We start from the raw sequence: 25,884 nt of genomic DNA on the forward strand, positions 1-25,884 counted from the left end.
TATAGGTATAGTAATCTTGGCTGTAGAGTTTTTTTTTTTTTTTTTCATCCCTTTCAGTATGTGAGAGTTGGACTGTGAAGACGACTGATCGCTGAAGAAGCGATGCTTTTGAACTGTGGTGTTGGAGAAGACTCTTGAGAGTCCCTTATACTGCAAGGAGATCCAACCAGCCCATTCTAAAGGAGATCAATCTTGGGTGTTCATTGGAAGGACTGATGCTAAAGCTGAAACTGCAATACTTTGGCCACCTCATGCGACGAGTTGACTCACTGGAAAAGACTCTGATGCTCGGAAAGGTTGGGGGCGGGAGGAGAAGGGGACGACAGAGAATGAGATGGCTGGATGGCGTCACCGACTCTGTGGACATGAGTTTGAGTGATCTCCGGGAGTTGGTGATGGACAGGGAGGCCTGGCGTGCTGTGATTCATGGGGTTGCGGAGACTCGGACACGACTTAGTGACTGAACTGAACTGATGGAGGCATTTGATGAGCACCTATCAATTAATGTTTCCTGGAACAAGAGTTCTCTGGTGTTCTCAGGATTTAGACTTAAGGCTCTGGCTCTGGTATTCTTGCAGTAGGCTCAAGAATTCTCCGTCTGTCTCTTCCAACTCAGTTCCTTCTGTTTAAGCTTCTTCTGTTTGCCGGTCTCTTCAGTGTCTTATTCCCGTCCTGACACAAGGGGGCGGTGGTAGACACTTTTTAGGCTCATCCATTCTTTTGTGCTGTGGGGTGGGAGGTAAGCTGCAGACAAATATCAACGGCATCTGTGGGGAGTGCTTGCAGTGTCTCAGCCACACTGGGTTTGCCCCCACTCATGGCATGTGTGCTGTCCCAGTCTACACTGCACAGGCTCTAGGTTGCTCTGCTGCAAACCATCCAAGGCCGACGATGGGTTGGATGTACATCTCTGGTATAAACCGCTCAGGTTCTGGTACTCAGGTACTACACGAAGGCACAGACTTTGTTGGGCCTGCGTTTTGTGCCCTTCCCCAGTCTGAGCAGCTCAGGTGAGCGGGTATTTGGCCAGCGGGGTCACTGCGACATATTGCCTCCCCAGTCCCTGCTGTTCGGTTTTCTGGGTGTACAGCCAGCGCACCTTCTCAATGAATATCAACCGGCCAGAACCCAAGAAGTCTTGCTTAGCAACGAAGCCTGCATGCAGCTTGGTATTGGATGCCTCACTGGGACCGCGATTGTCCGCTTCTGTCTCTGGCTGTACTTCCCTGCCTGTCTCAGTGGGGGATGGTGGATGGGCTGACCGCAGCTATCTAGCCCTGTTTAGTCCTTTGTTCTGTGAGTGGGTCTGGTGGTGTCTTATCTTGGGGCTTTTTGCCTTTTAGTGGGCTAGCTATCCCACAGTCTGCTTAGCTATCTTAAGTTAGCACCCTCAGATTGCACTAGGGGCATTCAGGCCCTGTCCTTACTCTAAGGAATGCAGCCCACCCCTCCCTGCCCAGTCCCTGCTTGCTAGTGGGGTGTGCGGGCTGCTGCACTTCTCTGCTGGGAGTTACCACTGGACACGTAGTCTGTAGGTTTTAATTATTTATTTATTGTTCCCCCCAGTTATGTTGCCTTCTGAGGTTCCAAGATTTGTCACAGATTCGCCAGTGAGTGTTTCCAAGTGCTTGGAAACTTCTAGCCTCCCTTCCCAGGATAGACCTCCATCCCACCCTGTTTTACCTTTCTTTTTATCTTTTATATTATTTCCTACCTCTTTTCGAAGACAATGGCCTGCTTTTCTGGTTGCCTGATGTCCTCTGCCAGCATTCAGAAGTTGTTTTGTTGGATTTACTAAGCGTTCAATTTTTCTTTTGATGAATTTCTGAGGGAGACAGTTGTCACCCCGTCCTATTCCTCCTCCATCTTCCCATCTTCCTATCTCCTCCCTCACAGTAATATTTAAAATTCATTCAATCCTAAGATTTATTTCTTTCAGACCCTACAGTTCCCATATTTGTTTACAAAAAATGCATTGCATCATCTGCTATTATACCACCTTAGTTGTTATTTGTTACTACTTTCATTAAGTATTTAATCATAGAGTGATTTGAAGAAGTAACGCTAGAGACATTGAGTGTCATTTTTCAGTCAACAAGTTGTCTTCAACTCTTTTGTGACGCCATGGACTGCTGCACAACAGGCCTCTCTATCTTTCAGCATCTCCCAGAGTTTGTGCAAATGCATGTCCATTGTTTTTCTGATACCATCTAACCATCTTATCCTCCATTACTCCCTTCCTCTCCTGTCATCAAACTTTAAAAGCATCATGAATTTTCCAGTGAATTGACACTTTGCGTCAGCTGGCCAAAACTGAACTTTCAACTTCATCATTAGTCCTTCGAATGAATACTTATGTTTGATTTCATTTAGGATGAATTGGCTAAGTCTCCTTGCAGTCCAAAGGCCCCCTAAGAGTCTTTAACTTTTCGGGATTCAAAATCACTGCAGATAGTGATGGCAGCTGTAAAATTAAAAGACACTTACTCTTTGGAAGGAAAGTTATGGCAAACCTAGGTAGCATATTAAAAAGCAGGGACATTCCTTTGCCATCAAAGGTCCATCTAGTCAAGGCTATGGTTTATTCAGTGGTCATATATGAATGTGAGAGCTGGACTGTAAGGAAAGCTTAGTGCTGAAAAATTGATGCTTTTGAACTGTGGTGATGGAAAAGACTCTTGAGAGACCGCTGGACTGCAAGGAGATCCAACCAGTCCATCCTGAAGGAGATGAGCCCTGGGTATTCATTGGAATATGTCATGGTGAAGTTGAAACTCCAATAGTTTGACACCTGATGTGAAGAGAAGACTCATTGGAAAATACCCTAATGTTGAGTAAGATTGAGGGCAGGAGGAGAAGGGGATGACAGAGGATGACATGTTTGGATGGCATTGCCGATCAGTGGACATGAGTTCGGGTGGTCTCTGGGAGTTGACATAGTCAATGAAGCAGAAATAGATGTTTTCCTGGAACTCTCTTGCTTTCTCCATGATCCAGCGGATGTTGGCAATTTGACCTCTGGTGCCTCTGGCTTTTCTAAAACCTTCTTGAACATCTGGGAGTTCACGGTTCATATAATGCTGAAGCCTGGCTTGGAGAATTCTGAATATGACATTACTCGCGTGTGAGATGAGTGCATTGCGTGGTAGTTTGAGCATTCTTTGGCATTGCTTTTTTTTGGGATTGGAATGAAGACTGAACTTTTCCAGTCTTGTGGCCACTGCTGAGTTTTCCAAATTTGCTGGAATACGGAGTGCACCACTTTCACAGCATCATCTTTCAAGATTTGAAAGAGCTCAACTGGAATTCCATCACCTCCACTAGCTTTGTTCGTAGTGATTCTTTCTAAGGCCCACTTGACTTAACATTCCAAGATGTCTGGCTCTAGGTCACTGATCACGTTATCGTGATTATCTTGGTCGTGAAGATCCTTTTTATACAGTTCTTCTGTGTACTCTTGCCATCTCTTCTTAATATCTTCTGCTTCTATTAGGTCCATACCATTTCTGTCCTTTATCGAGCCCATCTTTGCATGAAATACTCCCTTGGAATCTCTAATTTTCTTGAAGAGATCTCTTGTTTTTCGTATTCTGCTGTTTTCCTCTATTTCTTTGCATTGATCACAGAGGAAGGATTTCTTATCTCTCCTTGCAATTCTTTGGAATTCTGCATTCAAATGCTTATATCTTTCCTTTTCTCCTTTGCTTTTCACTTCTCTTCTTTTCACACCCATTTGTAATGCCTCCTCAGACAGCCATTTTGCTCTATTGCATTTCTTTTCTTGGGGATGGTCTTGGTCCTTGTCTCCTGTACATTGTCACGAACCTCTGTCCAGAGTTCGTCAGGCATTCGATCTATCAGATCGAGTCCCTTAAATCTATTTCTCACTTACACTGTATAATCATAAGGGATTTGATTTAGTTCATATGTGAATAGTCTAGTGGTTTTCCCTACTTTCTTCAATTTCAGTCTGAATTTGGCAATAAGGAGTTTAGGATCTGAGACACAGTCAGATCCCGGTCTTGTTTTTGCTAACTGTATAGAGCTTCTCCATCTTTGGCTGCAAACAGTATAATCAATCCGATTTCGGTGTTGACCATCTGGTGATGTTCATGTGTAGCGTCTTCTCTTGTGTTGTCGGAAGAGGGTGTTTGCTATGACCAGTGCGTTCTCTTGACAAAACTCTATTAGACTTTGCCCTGCTTCATTCCGTGCTCCAAGGCCAAATTTGCCTTTTAATCCAGGTGTTTATTGACTTCCTCCTTTTGCATTCCAGTCCCCTGTAATGGAAAGGACATCTTTTTTGGATGTTAGTTCTACAAGGTCTTGTAGGTCTTCATAGAACCGTTCAACTTCGGTTTCTTCAGCGTTACTGGTTGGGGCATAGGCCTGGATTACTGTAATATTGAATGGTTTGCCTTGAAAACGAACAGAAATCATTCTATCATTTTTAAGATTGCATCCAAGTACTGCGTTTCGGACTCTTTTGTTGACCATGATGGCGACTCCATTTCTTCTAAAGGATTCCTGAACTCTGAAATAGATGTGATGGTCATCTGAGTTAAATTCACCCATTCCAGTCCATTTTAGTTCACTGATTCCTAGAAACTCTATGTTCACTATTGCCATCTCCTGTTTGACCACTTCCAATTTGCCTTGATTCATGGTCCTAACATTCCAAGTTCCTATGCGATATTGCTCTTTACAGCACCGGACCTTGATTCTTTCACCGGTCACATCCGCAAATGGGTATTGCTTTTGCTTTTTATCCATCCCTTTATTCCTTCTAGAGTTATTTCTCCACTGATATCCAGTAGCATACTGGGCACCTACCGACCTGGGGAATTCCTCATTCAGTATCCTATCATTTTGCCCTTTGATACTGTTCATTGGGCTCTCAAGGCAAGCATACTGAAGTGATTTGCCATTCCCTTTTCCACTGGACGACATTCGGCTGTGTGGATTACAATAAACTGTGGAAAGTTCTAAGAGACGGGAATACCAGACCACCTTACCTGCCTCTTGAGAAACCTATATGCAGGTCAAGAAGCAACAGTCAGAATTGTACATGGAACAACAGACTGGTTCCAAATAGGAAAAGGAGTACGTCATGGCTGTATATTGTCACCTTGCTCATTTAACTTATATGCCGAGTACATCATGAGGAACACTGGGCTGGAAGTAGGACAAGCTGGAATCAAAATTTCTGGGAGAAATATCAATAACCCCAGATATGCAGATGACACTACCCTTATGGCAGAAAGTGAAGAGGAACTCAAAAGCCTCTTGATGAAAATGAAGGAGGAGAGTGAAAAGGTTGGCTTCACTCGAGGTTAAGAAAACAAAGATCATGGCATCTGGTCCCATCACTTCATGGGAAATAGATGGAAAAACAGTGGAAACAGTGTCAGACTTTATTTTTTGGGCTCCAAAATCACTGCAGATGCTGATTACAGCCATGAAATTTAAAGACGCTTACCCCTTGGAAGGAAAGTTATGACCAACCTTGATGGTATATTAAAAAGCAGAGGCATTACTTTGCCAACCAAGTTCCATCTAGTCAAGGCAATGGTTTTTCCCGTGGTCATGTATGGATGTGAGAGTTGGACTGTGAAGAAAGCTGATCACCAAAGAATTGATGCTTTTGAACTGTGGTGTTGAAGAAGAGTCTTGCGAGTCCCTTGGACTGCAAGGAGATCCAACCAGTCCATTCTAAAGGAGATCAATTCTGGGTGTTCATTGGAAGGACTGATGCTAAAGCTGAAAGTGCAATACTTTGGCCACCTCATGCGACGAGTTGACTCACTGGAAAAGACTCTGATGCTGGGAAAGGTTGGGGGCGGGAGGAGAAGGGGAGGACAGAGAATGAGATGGCTGGATGGCATCACCGACTCTGTGGACATGAGTTTGAGTGAACTCCGGGATTTGTTGATGAACAGGGAGGCCTGGTTTGCTGTGATTCATGGGGTCACAAGGAGTCAGAACCGACTAAGTGACTAAACTGAACTGAAGAGTCTTCGGCAGAGGCACAGTTGAAAGCCATCATTTCTCCTTTTCTCAGTTTTCTTTATAGTCCAGCTCTCACATCTGCACATGACTACTGGATATAAAACAGGGGCGTGTGAAGCGGAGGCCTTTGCTACCAAGGTGAATGTTTCTGCTAAATACAATGTCTAGATTTGCAATAGAGTTTTCTCCAAGAAGAAATTTTCTTTTACCTGATGACAACTCTTCACCTGATTGGAAGAATATGGTCCACTATAATAGGCAATGGCAAAGCACTTGAGTATTTTGCCTTGATTACCCCATGATATCCATGAAAACAGAAAGATAGGACACTGAAATATTTCGGTAGGTGCCCAATATGCTTCTAGAGATCAGTGGAGAAATAACTCCAGAAATAATGAAGCAATTGACCCAAAGCAAAATCAGTAACCAGTTGTGAATGGGACTGGTGATGGAAAGAGTGTTTGATGTTATTAAGAACAATACTGCATAGAAACTTGGAATTTTACGTCCATGAATCAAGGCAAATTGGAAGTGTCAAACAGGAGATGACAAGAATGAACATTGACATTCTAGGAATCAGTGAACTAAGATGGAATGGGAGAATCTGTTACTGTGGGCAGAAATCCCTTTGAAGAAATGGAGTAGCCATCATTGTCAACAAAAGAGTCCAAAATACAGTACTTGGGTGCAATCTCAAAAATGACAGAATGATCTCTGTTCTTTTCCAAGGCAAAGGATTTACTATCATAATAATCCAAATCTCTGCTCTGATCAGTAACACTGAAGACGCTGAAGTTGAAAATTCTATGAGGACCTACAAGACCTTCTAAAACTAACACCAAAAACGATATCCTCTTTATTATAGGGGACTGGAAAGAAGAAGTAGGAATTCCAGAAACACATGGAATACCAGGCAAATTGGCCTTGGAATACAGAATGAAGCAGGACAACGGCTAATTGAGTTCTGTCAAGAGAACGCACGGGTCAAGCAAACACCCTCTTCCAACAACACAAGAGAAGACTCTACACATGGACATCACCAGATGGTCGACACTGAAATCAGATTGATTATGTTCTTGGCAGCCAAAATAGAGAAGGTCTATACATTTAGCAAAAAGAAGACAGGAAAATGACTGTGGTTCAGATCCTGAACTCCATATTGCCAAATTCAGACAGAAGTTGAAGAAAATGGAGAAAACCACTATATCATTCAGGTATGACCTAAATCTAATCCCTTATGACTATACACTGGAAGTGCAAAATACATTTAAGGGACTAGATTTGATTGACAGAGTGCCTGATGAGCTATGGATGGAGGTACCTGACATTGTACAGGAGACAGGGATCATGACCATCCCCCGATAAAGAAAGGCAAAAAATGAATGGCTATCTGAGGAGGCCTTACAAATAGCTTTGAAAACAAGGGAGACAAAAAGCAAAAGAGAAAAGGAAAGATATATCCATTTGAATGCAGATTTCTAAAGAAAAGCAAGGAGAGAAAAAAAAAAAAAAAGCCTTCCTCAGGGATCAGTGCAAATAAAGAAGGGAAACAATAGAATGCGAAAGACGAGAGATCTCTTCAAGAACTTTGGAGATCCCACGAGGACATTTCACGCAAAGATGGACTTAAAAAAGCACAGAAACGGTAGGGATCTAATCGAAACAGAAAATATAAAGAAGAGGTGGTAAGAATACACAGAAGAACTGTAGAAAACAGATCTTCACGACCCAGATAATCACGATGGTGTGATCACTCACCTAGAGCCAGACATCTTGGAATGTGAAGTCAAATGGGCCTTAGGAAGCATCACTACGAATGAAGCTAGTGTAGGTGTTTGGGTGTCAGTTGAGCTTTTTCAAATCCTGAAAGATGATGCTTTAAAAGTGCTGCATTCAATAGGCCAGCTAATTTGGAAAATTCAGCAGTGGCCACAGGAGTGGAAAAGAGCAATATTCATTTCAATCCCAGAGAAAGGCAATGCCATAGAATGTGCAAACTACCGCACAATTGCACTCATCTCAAATGTTAGTAAAATAATGCTCTATATTCTTCAAGCTAAGCTTCAGGAATACGTGAACTGTGAACTTCCAGATGTTCAAGCTGGTTTTATAAACGGCAGAGGAACCGGAGATCAAATTGCCAACATCCAGAAGAGAGCTCCAGAAAAGTATCTCTGTCTTCTTTACTGACTATGCCAAAGCCTTTGACTGGGTTGATCAGTATAAATCGCGGAAAATTTGAAAGAGATGGGAATACCGGACCACCTGACCTGCCTCTTGAGAAACCTATATGCAGGTCATGAAAAAACTGTTAGTACTGGTCATGGAACAACAGACTGGTTCAAAATAGGAAAAGGAGTAAGTCAAGGCTGTATATTATCACCTTGCTTATTTAACTTATATGCAGAGTACATCATGAGAAGTGCTGTGCTGGAGGAAGCACAAGCTGGAATCAAGGTTTCTGGGAGAAATATCAATAACATCAGATATGCCAACGACACCTCCCTTTCGGCAAAAAGTGAAAAATAGCAAAAGAACCTCTTGATGACAGTGAAAGAGGATAGTGAAAAAGTTCACTTAAAGCTCAACATTCAGAAAGCTAAGATCATGGTATCTGGTCCCTTCGCTCTATGGCAAATAGGTGGGGAAACAGTGAAAACTGTCGCCGACTATTTCTTAGGCTCCAAGATTGCTGCAGATGGTGATTGCAGCCATAAACTTAAAAGACACTTACTACTTCAAAGGAAAGTTATGACCAGCCTAGTCAGCATATTAAAAAGCAGAGGCATTACTTTGCCAACAAAGGTCCGTCTAGTAAAGACTATGGTTTCTCCAGTGGGCATGTATGGATGTGAGAGTTGGACTTTAAAGAAATCTGAACGCTGAAGAATTGATGCTTTTGAACTGTAGGGGAAGCGAAGACTCTTGAGAGTCCCTTGGACTGCACGGAGCTCCAACCAGTCCATCCTAATGGTGATCAGTCCTGGGTGTTCATTAGAGTGATTGATGTTGGAGATGAAATTGCAATACTTTGGCCACCTGATGTGATTAAGTGACTCTGGGGAATTTCCTGTTGCTACGAAATATTGAGGGCAGGAAGAGAAAGGGATGACAGAGGATAAGATGATTGGATAGCATCACCAACTCAATGAACATGAGTTTGTGTAAACCCAAGGAGTTGGTAATGGACAAGGAGGCCTGGCATGATGCGGTTAATGGGTCACAAAGAGTCGGATATGACTGAGCGACTGAAGTGAACAATACATAGAATTTAAATAAGCAACCTTGTCATAATCCTTTCTCTAATTGGAAGCAGTCTGTTGTTTCCCATCCAGTCCTAACTGGTGCTTCTTGGTCTGCATACAGATATTTTAGGAGGTAGGTCAGGTGATCATGTGTTCCTATCACTTTAAGAATTTTCCAGCATTTGTTTCTGATCCACACGGTCAAAACATTTGTTATAAACAACGAAGTAGAAGAATATGTTTATTTGTTTGTTTGTTCCTGGAGCTCTCTTGTTATTTTCATGATCCCACCGATTTCGGATATTTGATTTGTGGCTTCTCTTACGGAAAACTTTAGCACTGGACATACTGATTTATACCTGGAGCCCTGAGGGAAAACCAGTGCCACTTGCTCGTGGTCATGGTTCCTGCCAACACCAAGGTGACACACGATCTTCAGTTTCTATGAAGTTCTGGGAAATGAGTTCTTTAAAATCAAACAAGCAAACAGGCAAGCAAACAAAGGTGAAACCCTTGAAAACTGTCTGGGTCATATACAGAGATTTCTGTCCCACTTCTCTGAGCTCCACTCCATCTATCTACCTATTTCTCCATCTTTAGCTGTTAAAAGGACTTAAAGAAGGGAACTTTGGTTGGTACATGTTTAACAAAAATTGAGCTTCACTACATTCTAAGGTAGGTCAGGTTTCGAGGTTTACCTTTTCCTTTAATTTGTATCAGCCTTGCTGTGATCATGAGCGTCCACAATATTTTAACCATTTCTTATTCTCAATTGCATCTTTGGAATTTCAGAAAGATTCACTCGAGCAAAGAGCCTGTATAATTTATTTTGTCTTGAAAGAGATGCAAGAAAATTCATGGGTAATATTTTTATTCATTCCATACATCTAACAGTGGAGTAGGAATGGCCACAGGAAGCAACTATCTTGCCTGGCAAATCCCATGAGCAGAGGAGCCTGGTGTTATACATTTCATTTGGTTGCAAAGAGTTGGACAAGACTGAACATATAAAGAAACACGTATCTTAGTGTGAGATGCAATTGTGTTTATTTTTATCTCATAGGACTTTGTGTCGCTCACACTGAAGGGCTTAATATTTTTCTAAATTATCTCTGTGACTGTATTAAAGTTCACTGGCTGTCTTTTAACTTCAAAGAAAGAAGAAAGAAGACCAAGAAGGAAACAAAAGCATATTCTATGAGGAGAGTCTTATGCTACTTCTTTACCATCCAAGATTTGAAACTTCTTTCCTAGTATACGAAATAAAGGCACTGTTTTGACTTTAGAGAATCTGGTCCACTGGGATGTTTCATTTCCTATTTTGGAATGATAAACTCTAATTTAAGTTTTACTTGTCTGGACTAGTAATGATCACAATGAAAAGATATGGAACTGAGAGGAAATGATAATCTTGATACCAACATATACCTCTTCCTTTCTAGGAGCAGGCTGTTTTATCCATTTAAAAGGTCTGTCGTAGAGCAAAAAAACCCAAGAACTTTCACCCCACATATATGTGGCTTTGTGTCTGTCCTTCCCATGCTGTCTCATCATTTTTTATGTCACATGTGAAAGGACTTATTAATTCCATCATATTACCCACTTCTTTCCATAGCAAGAGTGAGCATATTCTTTATATTCTTTCCCACAAGTTACATGACCTTTACCAAGAATTTATCAGGAAGGCTGGAACTCCCTTTTCTGAAGGCATTCTCAGTATTAGGGAAGTTTTCCAGGCCTTTTTAGCATATTTGTCTATTTCACACTTTAATGAGATTGATAAGAGGTCATGAGGGTTGTTCAATTGCCTTCACGAGCAACAGATAAGAAGTACTTATGGAGGTACCTGATGCTCAGGAGAACATGGACATGATGTTAGGAAGAAGAAAGGATGGGCTCCACAGTGACATACTTGAAGGCCTCAGTCACAGTGGGTTAGACTATTCATTGCTACAGTAAAAGAAAAGTGGATGACTATGAAGTCATAAGCATTCATGTCATGAACTTAAGGTAGAAGTTGGAATGTCCGGTTTAGATTTGAGATCAAGCTGGTTCATCCCCGCTAGGCTGGGTATTGACGAGTGGATAGAGTTAATGAGAGCTAACAGGGAGAAAAAGAGACTTTTTCTATTCCTGTAATACAAGTGAACTTCTTTCATGGTTACTGAATTCTCATCAGAGCTTCCTCCACACTATTATATCAGTCACCTATCTCATGGACTCATCCTTCTCGGTTGTCCCGCAGCACCAGTTTAGCATGCCTTGTTTCATTCAACGACCTTCAACTGGTTGTCTGTTCTCCCTATGATAATATACATGTTTCAATGTTTCATGTTTCAATGTTATTCTTTCCTAGCATCCCACCCTCGCCTTCTCCCACAGAGTCCCAAATTCTTTTCTTTAAATATGTATCACTTTCATTGTCTCGCTTATAGCATCGTTGTTACCTCTTTCTAAATTTCATATATAAGGTTTCATATTCTGCGTTGGTGTTTCTCATTCTGGTTTGCTTCCCTCTATATAATAGGTTCCAGTTTCATCCACCTCTTAGCACTGACTCAAACGTGTCCCTTTTTTAATAGCTGAATATTCCATTGTGTATATAGACAGCATCATCCTTAACCATTCATCTTTGAACCGGACATCGAGGTTGTTTCAAAAGTCCAAGCTATTGTCAATAGTGCTCCAATGAACATTGGAGTACATATGTCTCATTGAATTCTAGTTTTCTTGGTGTGTATGCCCAGAAGTGGGATCACTGGGTCTCATGGTAATTCTATTTCCTTTTTTTTTGTAAGAAACCTCCACACTGTCCTCCAGAGTGCCTTCCCACCAACAATGTAAGAAGGTTCCCTTTCTCTGCTCCCTCTCCAGCATTGCTGGCTTGTAGAGTTTTTTGATGGTAGTTTTTGATGGTAGCTTTAGACCCGTGTGAAACGGTACCTCACTGTAGTAGTAATTTGCATTTCTCTGATAATGAGTGATGTTGAGCAGATTTTCCTGTGTTTGTTAGACATCTGTATGTCTCCTTTGGAAAAGTCTCTTTAGTTCTTTGTGCCACTTTTTGATGGATTGCTTATTTTTCTGGTATTGAACTTCATGAGCTGCTTGTATATTTTGGAGATTACTTTGTTTTCAGTTACTTTCTTTACTCTTATTTTCTCCCATTGGTAAGGCTGCCTTTTCACCTTGCGTATTGTTTCCTTCATTGTGTAAAACTTTCAAGTTTAATGAGGTCCCATGTTTGTTTTAGTTTCTATTTCCATCACTCAGGTGGGCCACAGAGAATCATGCTGTGATTTGTGTTACAGTCTGTTGTACCTACGTTTTCCTCTGAGAGTTATATAGTTTCTAGCCTTATGTTTATATCTTTAATTCGTTTTAAGTGTATTGTTGTATAGGGTGGTAGAATGTGTTTTAGCACATTCTTTTACAGTTGTTGACCATTTTCTCCAGCACTGCTTTTTAAAGTGGTTTCTCTCCTCCATTATATATTTCTTCCTCCTTTGTCAAAGATAAAGTGTCCATATGTGTGTGGATATATTTCCGAGCTTTCTATATTGTTCCATTAATCTATATTTTTGTCTTGTGCCAGTACCTTACTTTCTTGATAACTGTAGCTTTGTAGTATGACCTGAAGTCAGGCAGGTTGATCCCACTATTTCTATTCTTCTTTCTCAAGATTGCTTTGGCTATTAGAGGTTGAAATTGTTTGTTCTTGTTCTGTGGAAACAGCAACATTCATTTTCACATATTGATTCTTCTGATCTAAGAAGCTGACATATTTCTCAGTCTGTTTCTATTATGTTTATTTCTGCAGTGTTTTAGTTTTCTATATATAAATACAGGTCTTTTGTTTCTTTAGGTAAATTTATTCCTAAGTTCTTTGCACTTCTCTTTGCAATGGTGAATGGGATTTTTCCCATTAAAATTCCGAAAACATTATCAGTTTATTGGTCAGAGAGTTCTTTAACAGTTTCCTTTCCGTGAGAACCTGGGTATGAACTGTAGGCTTCTTTTAAACTTTAAAGCTTATTTTCAAGAGGTAGTGGTGTATGTCTTTTCAAGGTTTGCTGTAACAGCATGCCATATAGCAGGTAGCTTCAATAAAGATTTTCTCATACTTCCAGGGATCTAGCCAGTAATCAAAGGATTACAAGATTTTCTTTCTTCTGAGGCCTCTTTTGGATGGTAAACCATCTTCACATGGCTTTGTCTCCACATATTAATGTCTCTGTGTTTTCTGTGTCTGTTCTCCTTTCCTTGTAAAAACCCAGTCCTGTATATCAAAATATCTACCTAAAAACCCTATTGGCAAAAATGTTCAGAAAGCAATTATACATTGCTCACAATTTTGACTCTGTACAAGGTACAGTGAGTTCAGTTCAGTCGTTCAGTCATGTCCGACTATCTGTGACCTCATGAATCACAGCACGCCAGGCCTCCCTGTCCATCACCAACTCCCAGAGTTCACTCAAACTCATGTCCATCGAGTCGGTGATGCCATCGTCTTCAAAGTACACATTTTGAGAGGACAAAATTATTCTACAATATTGATTTTCTTCATTTCACTTGTTACTGTTGTATACTAATCTGTCTCTGAGTGTTCACCCCACTAATCAGATCTACCCAATTCAGAAAGCAGATTGTCAAGAAAAATGGGTTTTGGGGGACTAATTCAACTGTGAACAAGATTCAGAGTTTCTTGCTAACCTCCATATCCTCAACATAAAGACATTAGGGAAAGAAAAATATTTATTTTGTATAAGTATCAAACCAAACCGTGATGCACATATACGAACTACAGAATTGTTGTAAAGTCAAAATACATATATATTATATACGTCTACTTGGAAATCAGTTCATTACAATATTTTCAAAGTTATAAGTGTTCTTCAAATAGACCTGATGACATCTGTCACAGCAATCTGGTCCTTAATTAACTTGATCATTGGGGTAGCCATCAGTGTTTGCTAATTTGTTTTTATTACTATTATTATTTTAAATGTATTTATTTTAATTGGAGGCTGATTACTTTCCAATGTATTGGTTTTACCATACACTGACATGAATCCACCCCGGGTGTACATAGGTTCCCCATCTAGACCCCCCTCCAACTCCCTCCGCATCCCATACCTCTAGTTCATCCCAGTGCACCAGTTAATTTGTTTTATACTGGAAAAGGATAAACTTCTCATGTACACATGATAGAATGTGGTTTTAAAATGAGGCACTCTCTCATCCACAGAAGTGGGACATAGATGTTACTGCTAAAAATACCCAATATTATTAGGCTAAGATATTTTCAAAGATTGACGTTTACATACTAGAGGTTTTCATTGCACAATAATGCAAGATATGTGGCTTATTCCTTTAATTACACCAAACTCCTCAAACCCAGCTCACTTAGAGGAAAGGTAAGTGAGGGTTGTGATAAGGTGTTGCAAATATCTTGCTGTCAGGTTCTCTTACTTCTGTTATTGAGGTAAGGTCACAGTCAAGTAATACTGTCTCTGTAAACCTGTACTGAAGAAAATATCAATCCGTTTTCTGAAAGGTAATATCCTAAAACAACTTTCATCATCCAACATCCTGGTTAGAAGGAGGGTTTCCCTCTGAAGGGTGGTTATCCTGTCTGGGCGTAGGCTAGATCTGAACGTCTGGTCTTGGTTCTCCCATCAGTGCCCAGTCCCAGCTGAAGGGGAAGCTGTCTGTTCTCTGTGTCCTTCTATTTCCAAGGTTCTCATACTTTGTCCAGTCATTTTAATGAGGGAGTCAGGTGCCCGAAACACAGTTGGTCCTCGGTCTCCTCATACTATCCAAAAGGGGGCTGGGTGTCATAGACTGTTACCCCTACAGTTTGCCACAGCCATTAGGTCATGGAGGTGAGCATCGGACGTGTGGCTACTTCTTCGAACCCTGGTGGAGGCCAGTGAATGGCTCCATCAAGGGAACTGTGCCTCTGCAATGCATAGTCTTTTGCCTGTCCCGAAACTCTGCCTTTCACTACCCAGCCCTAGGGTAGAAGGCCTAGAGGGCCCTGAGAATGGGAGCAATGTATATTCTACTGCACTCCATTGAACGTGTGACTGTGGTTGCAGTTGTACTTCCAACTTCACTAATAATCTTGAGCTAAGATCTGCAGATTTATGTCCATCCTGTCTCTATTAGACACCTTTCTTGGAGAAATATTTGACCTATGATACAAGTTGGTAACTTGAACAATCATGGTCCATTTTGAATAGGCTCTGATAACCACTTTTAACTCACTTTTTTAAAATTAACATATTTTTACAAACACCATCACGTGATTAAAGTTTCTGTCACATTGTAACTGAAATATTTTATTTGCCGTCATGTTCTCAAGGACCAAAATACTGCAAATGGTGGAACCATTTATTTCTTCACTGCTTGAGGTACAATTGACTTGTAATATTGCATTAAGCAATCTTGTTTTATAAAAATTATACAATCTTATCTTAGTTTTTTTCTACTATGTCAAAATGAAGGACACTTATGTGGACATAAATCCCAGAATTCTTAGACTTCCTTCACATTTAGGTCATCAGAGAACACCAAGCAGAATTCTTTTTTCTTCTTTACTCCTTTTTCATAATTTAGTTTAAAAAATAAGTGGACAATAAACATAATCGAATATTGTTTTTTTTTTATGTAATATACACATATTAATGACCCATAATTATACAAGGAGGTCAGTTTTCATTTCAATCTTAAAGAAAGCCAGTGCCAAAGAATTTTTACACTACCACACAAATGCAATCGTCTTCAACACGAGCACAATAATGATTGAAATTCTCCAAACCAGGCTTCAACAGTACGTAAACAATGAACTTCCAGGTGTTCAAGCTTGATTTTTAAAAGGCAGAGGATCCAGATATCAAATTGTCAATAGCCTTTGGATCAGCAACACAGGAAGAGAGTTCCAGAAGAAAAAAGTCTACTTCTGCATCGTTGACTACACCAAAGCCTTTGATTATGGGTCACAACAAACTGGAAAATTTATCGAGAGATGATAATACCAGACAACCTGCCCTGCCTCCTGAAAAATCTGTATGCAGGTCAAGTCGCAACAGTTAGAAATGGAACTGGAACAGCAATCTGAATCCAATGGGAAAGGAGTATGTCAAGGCTGTATGCTGACATGCTGCTTATGTAAATTATGTGCAGATTACATCATGTGAAAGGCCTGGTTGCATAAGCACACGCTGGAATCAAGATAGGCAGGTGAAATATCAATAATCTCTTATCTGGTGATGGCACCATATTTATGGCAGAAAGGAAAAATGAACAAAAGAGCCCTTGATGAAATTGAAAGTAGAGATTGAAATAGATGACATTAAAAATCAAAATTCAGAAAACAATGATGACGTCAACCGGTCCCATCACTTCATGGCAAATAGAAGGGGAAACAATGGAAAGAATGAGAGACTTTTTTTTTTTTTTTTTTGCCAGGGGTGCGGTTTGGGGAATGGAACTGTAATCAAAATCACAGCAGATTGGGAATGCCGCCATAAAAATAAAAGATGCTTTCTCTTTGTAAGAAAAATATGACCAAACTAGACAGCATATCAAACATCAGAGAGATTACTTTCCAAAATATTTCTGTCTAATCAAAGTTATGGTTTTTCCAGTAGTCATGTATGGATGGGAGATTTGGACTATAAAGAAAGCTGAGCACCAAAGAATTGATACTCTTGAACTATGATGTTGGAGAAGAGGCTTGAGAGTCTCTTGGAGGGCAAGGAGATCAAAGCAGTACATCCTAAAGGAAATCAGTCCAGAATATTCATTGGAAGGACTGGTGCTCAAGCTGAAACTCCAACACTTTGGTCACGGGGTGTAAAGAACTGACTCATTGGAAAAGACCCTGATGCTCGGAAAAATTCAAGGTGGGAGGATAAAAGTAGACAGAAGATGGGATGATTGGAGAGCATCACTGACTTAATGAACATGAGTTTGTCTAGTTAGTGATGGACAGGGCGGATTGGCATGCTGCAGTGCATAGGGCCACAAAGATTTTTCAATGACTGAGCCACTGAACTGGCATGGCCCTACCCATCAGAACAAGAACCAGTTTCCCTTAGTCAGTCTTCCCGATCAGGAAACTTCCACAACCTCTTGACCTTCTCCGTCAGAAGGCAGAACGAATGAAAACTATAATCTCAGAAAGCTAACCAAACTGATCACATGGGACACAGCCTTGTCTAACTCACTCAGTGAAACCATGTGTCATGCTTGTAGGGCCACCCATGATGGACGGGTGATGGTAATGGGCTCTGATGAATAGTGGTCCTTGGAGAATGGAATGGAAAACCTCCTCAGTATTCCTGCCTGAAGAACTCCATGAGCAGCATGTAAAGGCAAAATATAGCATACTGAAAGACAAATTCCAAGGTTGATAGCTGCCCAATATGATATAGGAGATCAGTGCAGAAGAAACTCCAAAAAGAATGAAGCGATGGAGCCAAAGCAAAAACAAATTCCCACTTGCAGATGTGACTAGTGATGGAAGAACACCCCGATGCTGTAAAGAGCAAGACTGCATAGGAACTTTAAAGGTTAGGTCCATGAATCAAGGTAAATAGGAAGGGGTCAAAATGGCAATGTCAAGAGTGAATGAACATTGACATTTTAGGAATCAGTGAACTAAAATGGACGGGAACGGATGAATTTAACTCAGATGACCATTATGTCTACTACAGTGGGAAAGAATCCCTCAGAAGAAATGGAGTAGCCATCATAGTAAAAAAAAGAGTCTGGAAGATAGTATTTGGTGACAATCTGAAAAATGACAGAATGATCTCTGTTTCTTTCCAAGGGAACCCATTCAATAGCACAGTAATCCAAGTCTGTGCCCTGACCAGTAATGCTAAAGTAGCAATAATGGAACAATTCTATGAAGGCCTACAAGAATTTGTAGAACTAGCAGACATGAAAGATAACCTTTCCATCACAGGGGAATGGAATGCAAAAGTAGGAAGTCAAGAGATATCTGGGGGTAAAAGGAAAATTTGGCCCTGGAGTACAAAATGAAGTCTTCCAAAGGCTAACAGAGATTTGCCAAGAGAACACACTGCGCATAGCAACATCCTTTTCTGGGAACACGAGAGGATACTACAAATGTTCGTCATCATATGGTTAAAACTGAAATCAGATTGATTTTTTCTTCACAGCCAAAGATGCAGGAGATCTGTAGAGTCAGAAAAGTAAGACTGAGAGTGGACAGTGCCTCAGATCTTGAACTCCTTATTGCCAAAGCAAGAGTTAATTTGAAGAACGTAGGGAAAACCACTAGAACATTCAGGTATGTCTTACATCAAATCCCTTATGATGACACGGTGAAAGTGACAAATAGATTCAAGGGATTAGATCTGATACAAAGAATGCCTGATGAACTACTGACAGAGGATTGTGACATTGTACAATAGGCAGTGATCAAAACCCTCCTCAAAAAAAAAAAAAAAATACAAAAAGGCAAAATGGTTTGCTGTAGATGCCTTACAAATAGATGAGAAAAGAAAAGAAGCTAAAACAAAGGAGAAAATTAGAGATAACAATCTGAATGCAAAGGTTCAAGGAATAAGAAGGAGTGATAAGAAAGCCTTCTTCAGTGATCAGTGGAAAGAAATAGAGGGAAATAATGGAATGGGAAAGACTAGAGACCTCATCAAGAAAATCTGAGATACCAAGGAATCATTTCATGAAGAGATGTTCAAAATAAAGGACAGCAATTGCATGGACCTCAATGAAGCAGAAGATATTAAGAAGATGTGGCAAGGTTACACAGAAGAACTATTTTAACAGGATCTTCATGAGTCAGATAACCTGGATGATGTGATCACTCACCTAGAGCCAGTCCTCTTGTAATGTGAAGTCAAGCCATCCTTATGAAACTTCACTATGAACAAAACTAGTAGAACTGAGGGAATTCCAGTTCAGCTATGTCGTAGCCTGAAAAATGATTGTCTCAAAGTGCTGCACTCAGTATGCAAGGAATTTGGAAAACGAAGCAGTGGCCACAGGACTGGAAACTTTCAGTTATTATTCCATTCCAAAGCAAGGCATTGCCATAAACTGTTCACACTAACACGCAATGGCCTTAACTCAAATAGTAGCAAAGTAATAGTAAAAATTCCCCAGGCAAGGCTTGAACAGTACGTGAGCCATGAACTTCAAAGAGGATTTAGAACAGGCAAAGGAAACAGAGATCAGATTGCCAAAATCCGAGGTCCCATCAAAAGATCAAGAGGTCTCCAGGAAAAAAAAAAAAAAAAAGCATGTGTATGTCTGCTTCATTGTTTATACCAAAGCCTTTGGTATAAAGGCTTTGTCAGTTCAGTTCAGTTCAGTCGCTCAGTCGTGTCCGACTCTCCGCGACCCCATGAATCACAGCACGCCAGGCCTCTCTGTCCATCATCAACACCCGGAGTTCACTCAAACTCATGCCCACAGAATATGCCATCCAGCCATCTCATTCTCTGTCGTCCCCTTTTCCTCCCGCCCCCAACCGTTCCCAGCATCAGAGTCTTTTCCAGTGAGTCAACTCATCACATGTGGTGGCCAAAGTATTACAGTTTCAGCTTTTGCATCATTCCTTCCAATGAACACACAGGATTGATCTCCTTTAGAATGCACTGGTTTGATCTCCTTGCAGTCCAAGGGACTCTCAAGAGTCTTCTCCAACACCACAGTTCAAAAGCATCAATTCTTCGGCTATCAGCTTTCTTCACAGTCCAACTCTCATATCCATACATGACCATGGGAAAAACCATAGCCTTGACTAGACGGACCTTTGTTGGAAAAGTAATGTCTCTTTTTAATGTATTATCAAGTTTGGTCCTAACTTTCCTTCCAAGGAGTAAGCGTCTTTTAATTTCCTGGCTGTAATCAACATCTGCAGTGATTTTGGAGCCCCAAAAAATAAAGTCTGACACTGTTTCCACTGTTTTTCCATCTGTTTCCCATGAAGTGATGGGACCAGATGCCATGATCTTTGCTTTCTGAATATTCAGCTTCAAGCCAACCTTTTCACTCTCCTCTCTCACTTTCATCAAGAGGCTTTTGAATTCCTCTTCACTTTCTGCCATAAGTGGATCACAGTAAATTGTGGAAAATTCTTAAAGGGATGGGAGTACCAGACTACTTGACCTGCCTCCTGAGAAATCTGTATCCAGGTCAAGAAGCAACAGTTAGAACTGGACATGGACAACAGGGTGCTTTCAAATCAGGAAAGAATTATGCCAAGGCTGCATATTGTCACCCTGCCTAGTTACCTTCTAGGTGGTGTGCAAGATGTTAAATTCCAGGCTGCATGAGGCAAAGTTTGAATCAAGGTTTCTGGGAGAAATATCAATAACCTCAGAAAGGTAGATGACACCACATTTGCGGCAAAGGTGAAGAACAACTAAAGAGCCTTTTGGTGAAAGAGAAAGGGGAGTTCAGTGTTCACTTAAAACTCAACATTCAGAAAATGAAGATAACTACAACTGGTTCCATCTCTGCTTGGGAAACTGATGGAGCAACAATGGAAACAGAGAGAGACTTTATTTTGTTGTGGGGCTCAAAAATGACTGCAGCCATGAAATTAAAAGATTCTTGCTCTTTGGAAGGAACGGTATGACCTGCCAATTCAACATATTGAAAAGCAGAGACATTGCTCTGTGAGCAAATATACTCTTAATCAAAGCTATTAGTCTTTTTTTTTTTTTTTTTTGGTGGTCATGTACGGATGTGAGATTTGAACACTAAAGACAAATGAGAGCAGTAGAATTGTTGCTTTAAAACTAGGCTGTTGGTGAAGACTCTTTAGTGTCTCTTGGACAGCAAGGAGGTTAAAGTAAATCAGTACTGAATATTCATTGGAAGGACTTATTCTGAGGCGTAAACTCCAATTTTGTCCACCTAATGCAAATAATTGTCTCATCGGAAAGACCCTGGGAAACACTGAATCCAGGAGGAGAAGAGTATGATAGAGGATAAGATGGTTGAATGACATCACCGACTCGATGGACATGAGTTTGAGAATGCTCCAGGAATTGCTGTTGGACAGTGAAGTGTCGTAATTTGCAGTCCATGGGATCACAAAAAGTTGGATATGACCGAGAGACTGAACTTAAATTAACTGAAGTATAGGATTACCTATACTTTTATATGCAAATATAGTGGTAGTAGTATTACTCCATGATAATTGTATTTTTTATTTCACTCTATGAAAATCTGGATTCTATCTTTCTTACGTGAAATGTGGAATTCTCTATTACTCAGGTATGAAAATCTACATGTGGTTTCCTGGCATTTAATTTGGAATTCTGTATATTTCTCATATGAAAATCTTGGCACTGGGTTCTGAAGATATCGAGATTCAGTATGGATTTGGAATGATATCTCTTGCGCAAATGAAAATCAGGGCCCACTCTTTCTTCATCAAGTTTAGAGTTTGTCATATTTCTCAAATTTTATCAAAACAAAATTTCTTCCATGAAATGTTAAATGCTCTGAATTGACAGCATTCAATCATAGGTGTTAATTCTCCACTTTGGAAGTTGGACTCCTCTGTATTTCATATTGGAGATCAGAATGGAAACTTCCCTTGGAGAAATATGGAGTTCTCTAAATTTGATATGAAGCACTGGTTCTTCAGCTACAGAAACACCTATGGTCCGTGTTTGTTATGTTCCCCTGTGCCTTTGAACATTTGTGTGCACATGCGTGGGTAGACATGGAGGTGTTTGTGTGTCTTTCTGTATGTGGATGTGTGTCCAACCACTTCCGACGTAGAGATGAAGGTGAGATATCACGAGGCATGCAGCAAGAAGAAGGAGGCACGAGGTGTCCACAGACTGGGGAAGACTGGCCCATGCATCTCTGAGGTGCTCCTGTTCAGCACAGGGATGAGGAAAGGATGGCCAGTGACAATTCAGGAAAGTGGGTCAATAAATCTGGGTTTACCTCAAGAGACATAAAGAAGCTCACAGTTTGTGCCACGTTGATGTGTGTATTTCTACCAGGAAGCAGATGGGGAAGTTTTGAGAACTCACCCAGTGTAAATTCAGTGTAAATACACTGAATACAACCAGTGTAAATTCAATGGTGTGGGTATTTTAAAGCATAGCCTTTGAACCCTTTAGTCTATGGGAAGTGGGGTATCCTGTGGAAATGGTGGGCATGGCTATAACAGGATCCATGACAGTGAAGAGGTCAAGGTCCTTCCGAAAAGAACAGAGACTGGAAGGAGGAGGAACAGAAAGATAGCCTACTGCACTGGAGAATTTTTACACGTTAGAGGAAGGCCCTGGCCTACTGCTGCCTCAGACCAGTCCACCAGGCAGCAAACTCCCTCGCTGATGCGGCCAATAATAGCATGGTGTGAGACAAATGACATGATCAGGTAGGCTCCTTCATTGTGAAACCACAGGCATCCTAGCATACCGTGTGCGAGCATGCAATCCATCCAGGTGCTCATGCATAACTGGCGGTGTAGAAAGGTGAAGAAAGTGCAGCCGTGGGGTATATGAATTTTCCCCTTTGCCAGTGTGTGCCTGTGAGGGAGCAAAGATAGCCAAGTAGAAGGGTGTTCACTTATCTTTTCCTGAGAGAGCTCCAAAATTGCAGCTTGCTACTGAATGATGAAGGACAAGAGAAGGTCAGGCCCCACCAAAAAGATGTACACCATGTCCAGTGGGGAAGGAGACATCCCAAGAAGACTGTAGGAGGGGTGACTTTGTGTTTATCATCAATACCTTCCAGCCACACTCAGAGGGCTCATAGAAAACATTTTGTGCACCAATACGCAGAGACTTCCAGACACAGAGTGAGACCTGTCTTTCAGTGATTGAGTGTCTCCTGCAGAGGCATGGGTCAGCAGTAGCCTGACAGAGGAGAGGGTCTCTGGCTGCTACAGACCTGGGTCATGCAGTTTATGGCATATGCCCTCTTGGAGGAGTTTTCCATTCAATCCACAATAAAGCCAGCTAGCAGACATCCACAAATTGAAAAATAAATATGCCGAAGAAATTCTCGTACTGTTAAGGAAGTTCTAGGAGCACTGCACAATTCCTCACCTGGGGGTCTGGCAAAGGGATTGAGAACCCCACAGGAAATTTGACTTTGGAGGACTTGATTACAGAACTTCCACAGAACTGAAGCAGTTGCAGGGCACAAACAAAATCTTGTGTGCACCAGGAACCAAGCATAAGGAGCAGTGTCCCCACAAAATCCTGAGCCAGATTTGCCTGTAAGTGTGGGCCGAGAGTGGGCTACAGGAGGATGAGGGGCACTGAATACAACAGTGCTTGCACAAGCCCTTTTGAAGAAGATCACAAGTACATTTCTCATACCAAAGTTTGTCCTCAGTTCAAACAACAGGGCTGGAACACAGCCCTCCCCACCCGTCCCCGCAACAGAAAATCGGATTAAAGCTTTACTGAACATGGCCCCACCTATCTAAACAAGACTCAGGTTCACTCACAGTCTGGCCCTCCCATCAGAAAGCTTCTATAAGCCTTTTATGCTTATCCGTTAGAGGGCAGACGTAATGGAAACCACAACCACAGAAAACTAATCAAACTGATGCAGTGGACCACAGTCTTGTCTAATGCAATGAAACTATGAGTCGGACTCTGTAGGGCCATCCGGGATGGATGGGTTATGATGGAGGGTTCTGAGAAAACGTGGGCCAGTGGAGAAGTGAATGGCACAGCTTCAGTATTTTGCCTTGAAACCCCATGAATAGTATGAAAAGGCAAACAGAATGGACACTGAAAGATGAACTCCCCGTGTTGGTAGGTGTCCTAATATGCTTTTGGAAATCAGTGGAGAAGTAACTCCAAAAGTAATGAAGAGATGAAACCAGAGCAAAAAACAAAAAACAAACAAAAAAAACACCCAGCTGTGGTAGTGACTGGTGATGGAAGTAAAGTCTCATTCTGTAAAGAACAATAGTGCATAGGAACTTAGAAAGTTAGGCCCATGATTCAAGTTAACTTGGAATTCGTCAAACAGGGGATGTCAATGGTGAACAGCAACCTTTCAGGAATCAGTGAAATAAAATTGACTGGAATGGGCAAATTTAATTGAGATGACCATTTTATCTACCACGGTGGGCAAGAATCCCTAGAGAAGAAACGGTGTATCACTCACAGTCAACAAAAGTGTGTGAAATGCAGTTCTTGGGTGCATTCTCAAGAATGCAGAAAGATCTCTGCTGATTCTCAAGACAAACTATGCAATAGCACAATAATCCAAATCTATGTCCTGACCAGCAATGTTGAAGTAGAAATTGAGCTGAAGGTCGGTGAGAAGCTGAAGTTGAGTGGTTCTATGTTTACCAATAGGATCTTCTAGAACTAACACACACACACACACGCACACATAAAGATATCATTTGCATCATTGGGGACTGGAATGCAAAAGTAGGACATCAAGAGATAGCTAGAGTCATAGACAAGTTTGGCCTTTGGCTACAAAATGAACCAGGGCAATGTCTAACACTGTTCTGCCAAGACAAGGGACCGTCATAGGAAACTTTTTCCAACAACACATGAGACGACTCTACACATGCACACAAGAAGACTGTTAATACCAAAATCAAACCGATTATATGCTTTACAGCTGAAGATGGAGAAGCTTAATGTAGCCATCCAAAACAAACCGGGAGCTGACTGTGGCTCAGATCATCAGCTCATGCTGAAACATTCAGACTGATTTCAACAAAAGTAGGGAAAATCCCTAGATCATTCTGGTGTGATCTAAATAAAAGCCCTTTTGATTATAATTGGAAATCTAATAGAGTTCTTGTAGAACTAAGGGCAGTGGTTCGTGACATTGTACAGGAGCAGCAATGAAGACTATCCCCAAGACAAAGAAATGCACAAGGGCAAAACGGTTTTCGAAGACACCTTACACTAGCTGAGAATAAGAAAAAAAGAAAAAGGAGAGAGAGAAGTGGAAGTGAAATGAGAATGGGAAAGATATACCTATTTGAATGTAGAATATTGAAGAATAAGTAGGGCAGATAAGAAAACGTTCCTCATTGATCAATGCCAAGAAAGAGAGGTTAACAATAGAATCAGATAGACTAGAGATCACCTCAAGAAAATTAAAGATACCATGGGAAGATTTCATATAAAGAAGTGCACCACAAAGGTCAGAAATATTGGGGACCTAACAGAAACAGCAACAATTAAAAGGTGTCAAGAATACACAGAAGAACTCAACAAAGATACTCTTCATGACCAGATAATCATGATGGTGTCATCACTCAACTAGACCCATGTCACGGTCTTCGTAAACCAGGATCTGGTGACTGGAGTTGACAAGAAGAAGGATGCATGGGACAGAAGACTCGAGTGAAACAAGCGTGCTTTTTTTTTTTTTTTTTTTGCAGAAACGCATGCTTATATATCTATAATAAAATTATCATTCTGCCATGAAAAATAATGAAATTCCACCAGTTGCAACAAAATGGATAATCCTTTACGTTCGAGGTCACTGAAGGGAGACACTGAAGGGAATCCAGGCAGGTGTCCTCTCCCATGATCCCAGTACTGAGGACTGCGTGCAGCTCTGCTCGTCCCTGTTTCACAGGAACTGAGAATGAACAGAGTCCTTG

This window comes from Moschus berezovskii, chromosome Y, assembly GCF_049115385.1.
Source record: "Moschus berezovskii isolate FMDL1 chromosome Y, NW_MosBer_1.0, whole genome shotgun sequence".
Classification (NCBI taxonomy): domain Eukaryota; kingdom Metazoa; phylum Chordata; class Mammalia; order Artiodactyla; family Moschidae; genus Moschus; species Moschus berezovskii.